Here is a 7,834-nt window from a genome sequence, read left to right as displayed (position 1 = left end):
CTGTTCCGCTCTGAGGGCCTGGTGACGCCCCTGGCCTGGATGATCCTGAGGAAAGGGCCCGTGCCAGGAGCAGCAGAGCTTTGGGGCACACAGTCTCTATGGTGGAACCCCACCTTCTCTACTTTTTAGCTTGTGACCCGGGGCCACTTCCTCATCAGTCGGTGCACGGTGAGGCTCTGGACAAGGGGAAGGCTCCCCTGAAGATGCAGAGGGGAAGCCAGATGACTCCCCTGGGCTCCAGGCCTCAAGGACTCAGACTCAGGGAGGTCTATGGGCACTGGGGTGGGGGTGGAGGACATGCCAGGAAGGAGCCCGGGAGCCCGAGGTTCAGGCTCCGGGGACCAGGCAGGCCCTAAGCTGGCGTCGGCGGAGTGGGGTGTCTGGCGCCCACCCAGCCCAGAGCTGAGCATGGGGAGGAAGGCCCGGCACAGCTTCGGGGCACCTGCCACCTGCCTCTCGCTCCCCATGGATGGTGCTTCCCAGCGGTGGGAGAGGTCAGGGCCCCGTGTCTCTGGATCTTCTCTTCCCTCACCCCCCCTGCCCCGGGCCTCAGGGAGCCCCCCTGCCCCGCACGGCCGGGAAAGAGAAGGCAGTTTTGTTAAGCACGCGGGCCTCAAAGGGGAAAACCATTCACAGTAGCTTCATGAGAAATTCTAGCTCTTGTGACAACTGATTATCCGGTGGACAAAACAGATCTGGTATTTCACTTCCTATTTCCCCCCACTCTCTCTTCTTAAAAAAACCCAAAACATCCACACATTTCAAAAGCCGGGCTCCTCTGGAGGTGGCTCGGGACGGAGCCATCCCTGTGAGCATCATCCCACATCCCTGGGTAGAATGATGCTGATTTTTGTCAAGGACAAACACACCCTTTTCTTTCCCCATGAAGGACATTCCATTTCAGCCTGGAAAACCAAACATGGGGCTGGGCTAACAGGCAAGTGTTTTGCCCTAAACTGACACCAAATTACTGTCACAAGCTGTGGCCAGCAGCAATGACAAAACAAGAACAGTTAGCAATCAGCGAACTTTTATCTGACGTGTTTGTTGAACCTGCACAAAAGCTAGGTATTGCTCCTCTGGCTTGCACTTGCTTGCCTCTCCAGACAGGGAACTCACCACCTTGAGCAGCTGATTTGTATAAAACATTGCAGGTGGGACGCCTGCGTGGCTCAGCGGTTGAGTGTCTGCCTTCGGCTCAGGGTCCTGCGCCCCACATCGGGCTCCCCACTGGGAACCTGCTTCTCCCTCTGCCTGTGTCTCTGCCTCTCTCTTTGTGTCTCTCATGAATAAATAAATAAAATCTAAAAAAAAAACAAAAACCCAAAACATTGCAGGTGTACATGTCCAGTGTCTTCCTAGGGGTGCTGGCCACTGTCACAGCTCTCTTGCTTTCAGAGAGCGAGCGCTCCTGGTGGCAACAGCCTAAACAGACTCTGGCATCTTCTACAGGAAAGGGTGGAACTGGAGCACCAGCCGAAGCTCCCAGAATCGACAGGGAAGCAGAGGATGGCAGAAGCTGAAGCCGGGGGTGGGGGGGGGGGGGCGGCTGGGAGGCTGTGGCTACTGGCACCCTGGGCTGGAGCTGTAGCCCCCAGACACACATGCTCCTGGCTTAGAACCTTTGCTCCATTTCCCCCAGAACACAAAGCCAGGTGGCAGCCTCTGACTGGCTGTCCTGGGTGGTGGGGTGCAGGAGGCGGGAAGAGGAGGAGAGCAGGTGAAAGGGTCAGGGTTCACCTAGGACTCACAGGTTGGGCTCCCCCGGGGAAGGTGGGTGAGCTCGGGCTCCTAGGCAACCCACAACACCTATTTCCTCCCCGCTCACTAAGCTCAGGGGGGCCAGGGAGTCAAGGTGGCAAGGTTTGATGTGACCTCTCCCTTCTCCCTCCTGCAGAGCCTCCGCCCATCACCTCAGCTACTCAGAATCCCAGAAGAAAACTAGAAAACTCTCCCAGGAGGGAGCCAGGAAATCAGACGGAGCACCGTGTCTGCCTCTTAGGATAGGGGAGGGCCACTCACCTCAATTTCATCTTTAAAAATCCCACTATTCAGCTTGTGAGGCAGCGCGGTGGTAGCTGTAAACTTGCACCTTGCAGCCCGGAAGCTGCGTGACTGCACCTGAGCTGTGTGACCTTGGGCGAGGGACTTAACCTCTCTGAGCCTGAGTGTTGATGGATGATAAACGTCTCGCATCCCATCTCAGCTGTCACCTGCTTCCAGAGAAGCCAGCCTGCCGCGGGGCTGCCCACAGTGCCCTCTGGGGTGGCCTATTACTACATTATTACTATCACTACGGTATCACGACTGTGACTAAGCCCGTCCCAACTCAGATGTCAGGGTAGATAGATTCAAAATTAGGTGGAAATGAAATACCGGGGCCCCAAACGGGGTGAGCTGTCCAAAGACCAGGTAAAACGTTCTGTTGGGGCCGGGGGTGCTCAGGGGCACCTGCCCTCAAAAAGGCGGGGGACTCAGCCCGGGTGCCGTAAGGGCAGTTAGAAACACACAGAAACGGAGGTAAGGGAAAGAAGACCAGGGAGAGAAGTGGTTTAAATGGGAGGTGACGTCATTGGTCACATGGGTGGCTTCCGAGGGCTTTAAGCTGGGGCACCGGTGATGTTTGCGGAGCCAAGTTGTTCTGAGCTCAAATGCCAGCTTCGTTCCCGGTGCTCCTGCCGGCGTCACCCGCCCATCCACGTTCACGGGTGGCAGGGTGACAAGTCTCATACTCCCCAGCACCTACAACCGCATGAATCAGGCCTTGGAGTGGGAACTCGGACCAGAATATCTCTTGGTATTTAGTAATGGTGGGAAAGGACGCGGGCGGGAAGTCGAAACACTCTGCTGCAAAATGCCTGGTGAGAGCTATGCTCGGTGGCGTCGGTGCTTAAGTCAGTTCCACTATGTCCTCCCATTTACCCCGAAACTGGCCACGAAAGGTCCTGCTTGGTGATGATCATGGTGATGCCACCATGAACTGGACGGCAGGGGTGGCTCGGGATGGACTCGGGGGACAGTGAGCTGCAGACAGAGATGCAGTGATGCACAGCCACTGATGTGGGTTTAGGGGAACCGCCTTGGGGGGTGGAGGGGGTGGCTCCTGTGAGAACCTGGGAAATAGCTACTGATTATGGACAAATCAGTGGTGAGGCTCTTCTGTGTCTGTGTGTCTCTCTCTAGGAAAACGTGGGCCACGCGGAACCACAGGGCTGGCCTGGTGAAACGCTGTACGCGTGCGCAGGTGCACACTCCCCACCCCCCTGCGCCTCTCCTTCCAGGAAAAGGAGCTCCCTCCTTGGCAGGACTTGGGGTGGGGCCTCGGGGAGGGAAGCAAAGCGGGCAGCTGTGCCGTGCTGTCCTCCTGTCCCCCTCGGAGTGTGCAGCCACGGACACCCGCCCACCCATCCTGCCTCTCCCTGTCCCATTCTGAATCAAGGCAGACCCTAGGCCTCCCCAGGGAGTTGAGGAGCACAGTCAGGAAGAAGCTCCTGGTCCTGGTGCCCAGGTCCCTCCACACCGCGCCGGCTTCCCTCTCCTGCTCCTCCACCCGGAGCAGATGGGCACACGGGTGGATTTTACAGGGTGGCCCCGGAGGTCCGGCAGGAGGTGAGCTCAGAGCTCTCCCACTCGGTCACTATGGACCCACCAGAGCCAGCCCGGATGAGGGGCTGTGGGTGCACGGGTGACGGCCCCTGCCCTCCAGTCCACGGGGACCACAGGACTCTGCTCCGGGGCATTGCAGGCGGGGCAGGTGAGGGCGGGGAGGGCTCGAGGCGGGAACAAGCAGCCAGGCTGGGAGACGAGGAGCCCAGGAGGGCGAGGCGCACTCGGTGACACCAGGTCACAAAGCGCACCATGAGGGGTCCTGCGTGTTCTCTGGGATCCCTCGCCCGGGGCAGGACTGCTGCGCGCCAGCAGGACATGGGAGAGGCGAGAGCGCAGCGGAGGCGCCTGCTGCCGAGGGCGAGGGCAGCGCCTGGGTGAGCCGGACAGAGCTCGTGGCCCCAAGCAAACCCTCCGGGACTGACCGCATCTGCCACGTTGAGGGGAAGGAAGTTCCAGGGACTGAGCAGAAGCCCTGAGCCAAGACGCTCCTGAATCCCTGACCTGCAGAAACGGTGCCACGTTCGAGGTTTCTCCCTTCAGCCACTAAGTTCCAGGGCAGTTTGTTACACAGCAGCAGACACGCAACACGCAGTTCAGTTTCCCAGGGGTCCTCGTGAGAGGGGACGTGTAGCGGCTTGGCTTAAAAATAAAGCCTCAAAGTATTCTATTCAGATGACAGGTGCAGAGGGCCTGTTTTCTGGTAAGTTCATCCGCTCATTATCCCCACACCACAAAATAAGGGCAGGGGATGCAGAGGTCGGCGGTGGGTGGGCTGTGGAAGCTTCTGCCTGTTGTAACGTGCAAGAGAGGCAGGCGGTGCAGGGGAGGGCGGGTGGGGGCCCGGGCGTTTGCTGTGACTTGATGGCTTAATCAGCCGATCAATACTGTTCGCAGGGCACAGGGAGTGGGGAGCTGAGATGAAAAATGCATGAGGGGCCGGGGGGCGGGGGGCTGGGAGGAGCGCATGAGAAAGCAGCTTGCTCTATTTGCCCAACGCTCACTGAGAAATTAAATCGGCAAGGAGGAGATGGGCAGCCACAGGGCTGACTGCAGCTCAGAGCACTTGCATGCAGCCACTTTCCCTTCATGAAGCAAAAACACGCTCATTAAATTGCTTTTCCTGACTAAAGATGGATTCAATAACCTTTAGCAGTGTTAAACACCAGCAGACACGGAAATCGTGCGGGTCTCAAAAGAGGCTGATGGATTCGGGGCGTTAATGATCTTGGGGACGGCAGCCAACGTGACACAGGAGGAGGAGAGCTCTCAGCACGGGCTGGGCCTTCTGTGCGCCTGCGACACACAGCACATACAAGAACAAACAACAGTTGATTAACTGGAACTCTCAATTAGCTCCTTGGGAAGGTGAGAAAGAGACACAGGAAAACAAGCTCATACAGAGGACTGCTTAAAAAAGCCAACTTCCATCAGATATCCTCGTATCAAATTAGGATCGAATTCAGCTGTGACACAAGAGCCAGACCAACGAGGTAGCCGGTCTTTCTCATCAAAGACGACAGGGGTGGATGTCAGAGTTGCCAGAGAGCCCGGCTCCTTCTGTCTTGCTGCTCTGCCATCCCCCAGCCTGTGGCTTCTACCTCATGGTCCATGACGGCTGCTTGAGTGCCAGCCATCACGTCCACACTTCAGCCAGCAGGAAGGAGGAAGGGGCAGAAACGACCTCCTTCCTCTCACCACCTTCTCAGGAACACCTGTCAGTGGTTGCACGTAGCTAGAGTCACATCTCAATGGCCACCCCTGTTATAAAGGAGCTGGGACAGGCAGTCTTTGTCCTAGGCTCAAACTGGGGGCTCCATGAGAAGGAAGAATGGGAGTGCGGCTCTTGGGAAGGCAAATAGGGGACTCTAGCCTATCCTGAAGTCGGGATATATTCAGGGAGCGTTGAGCCACCCGGGAAGGGGCAAAACGTAACATGACAGTGTGTGAAGAGTACATGGAATTAGTCATGTAAATGGTGACATTTAAGTCCTGATGCTATTCATGCTACGCAGTGTAAAACCGCTAACCTTTATCTAGACAGAAAACAGAAACTTACCCGACCGCATTCAAGTCATCAGCAACCCAGCTTGCCCTCAGCACCCCAATATTTGAGTCTTGCTGTCTCTGCAAGGTTCTGAGCTCCAGAGCAGGAGCGGGTGGCTGGGGGGTGGGGGGGGTGGGGGATTTTCCATTAATCATCTTAACTCTCAGTTGACCACGAAACAAGCCAAAGAAAAGCTTAGGTTCATAACATACACCTACTATGTACTTAAAACCTCCTGGGGTAACAGAGTCAGACTCTGATCAAAGACTCACTGGGATAAATATAACATGTGCGGTGTGGTAAGGGCCAGGAAAGCCAGGAACAGCGGTGTGTTCGTCAGGACGGGGTTGGGCCGGGAGGGCCAGAGACAAGGGAACAGCGGCCTAACCTACCCACTTCCTCCTCTCATTCATCTGTGCCTGGCGGTGGGCAGTTGGGGCTGGCATGGAGCTCTGTGGAGCCGTCAGACACCAAGTATGTTCTATCTTGCTCTGCACATGTGGCCTCCATTCCCAAGACCACTTCATGGTCCAAGATGGCAGGTTCCATATCCCACAGTGTGAGGACAAAAGGAGAAAGGTGGCCCCTCTCCTGGTTTTCAAACAAGGTCATACATTCCTGACACCTCTCTTAATCAGAGTGGGGGCTGGATCCCCTCCCTTGACTCTGGGTCATCAGTGACTGGCTAACAGTGATGCTATACAATGTCCAAAGCTACGGTGGGAAAGATAATATGGGGTCTACCTGTTTTTCTTAGGATGCTAATGCTCAGGACCCAGCTCCATGTTGTGAAGAAGTCTGAGCAGTCATGGAGAGGTCCAAGGGGAAGAGCCAAGGCCCAAAGCCCCCAGCCAGTGGCTGGTGTCTATTTGCAGCCATGGAGGTGAGCCATCTTGGAGAAACCTCCTCCAAGCCCTGGAGGGGCAGCCCTAGCTGGTCCTTGTGGAGCTGAGGAGGGCTGAGTCTTCCCCGCCAAGTTCTGCCCACACTGGACATCAGTGAGTGAAGTACGTGGTAGTTGTGATTTTAAGCCGTAAGTTAACACACACACCTTTTGATTTATTTTCAAAACAATTTTATTATTTATTTAGAGAGCGAGCAAGGATGAGTTGGGGAGGGGCAGAGGGAGAGGGGGAAAGAATCTGAAACAGACTCTATGCTGAGCGTGGAGCCCGATGCGGGGCTTGATCTCACAACCTCCAGATCGTGACCTGAGCTAAAACCAAGAGCCAAACGCCTAACAGAATGAGCCACCCAGGCACCCCCAGACCTTTTTATTTGGAAATAGTTTTAGATCTACAGAAGAGTTGCAAAGACAGTAGACCCATTTACCCTTCACCCAGCTCCCTGATGTTAATATCTTGCAAAGACCACATTTATCAAAAGTAAGAAATTAATGTTGACTTTTTAAAAAATTTTTATTTATTTATGATAGTCACAGAGAGAGAGAGAGGCAGAGACATAGGCAGAGGGAGAAGCAGGCTCCATGCAGGGAGCCCGACGTGGGATTCGATCCTGGGTCTCCAGGATCGCGCCCTGGGCCAAAGGCAGGCGCCAAACCGCTGCGCCACCCAGGGATCCCAATGTTGACTTTAATAGGATTTCTCCTCTTTTCCTGCCCATGTTGGTTTTCTGCTCTGGGACCCCATGCAGGACACGGCACTGCACTTGTGTCCTGTGTGGTGCTGGGAAGCCCGAGTGCCGGGCCGCTGGATAGCGCAGAAACCCGGATCTGCCCCGGGGACTCAGATATCCTCCTCAGGAGACTCGTAGGCACAGGGTGGAAGAAGCTGCTTCATTTCTCTGGCTGCTGACAGTTCAATACGAGAGGGAAGGTTGGGCTAAAAAGGAAAGTTTTCAAATTTTAAGTGAATTGAACGGAAATGTAAAAGAGCCACAACTTGCTGGGTTTGAAAATAAAACTGTTTCTCATTCCCAGCCTCTCCAGATGGCAAAAATAAAATAAAATAAAATAAAATAAAATAAAATAAAATAAAATAAAATAAAATAAAAATCTCAAATTAAAAAACAGCCTCCAGGCAAAGATCGAATCCAGGATAGGAATACAAGATCCTCCGTAAATACCTCAGAGACCCCTAACACGGCGCCTCCTCTTGCCAGTTACGAATTGACTGCCTTTCAGTTCCAAATTCATCCATCATTGCCTGATCCAGAAGATGG

Source organism: Canis lupus, chromosome 9 (genome assembly GCF_011100685.1).
Source record: "Canis lupus familiaris isolate Mischka breed German Shepherd chromosome 9, alternate assembly UU_Cfam_GSD_1.0, whole genome shotgun sequence".
NCBI lineage: Eukaryota > Metazoa > Chordata > Mammalia > Carnivora > Canidae > Canis > Canis lupus.
This window is presented reverse-complemented; position numbering follows the sequence as displayed.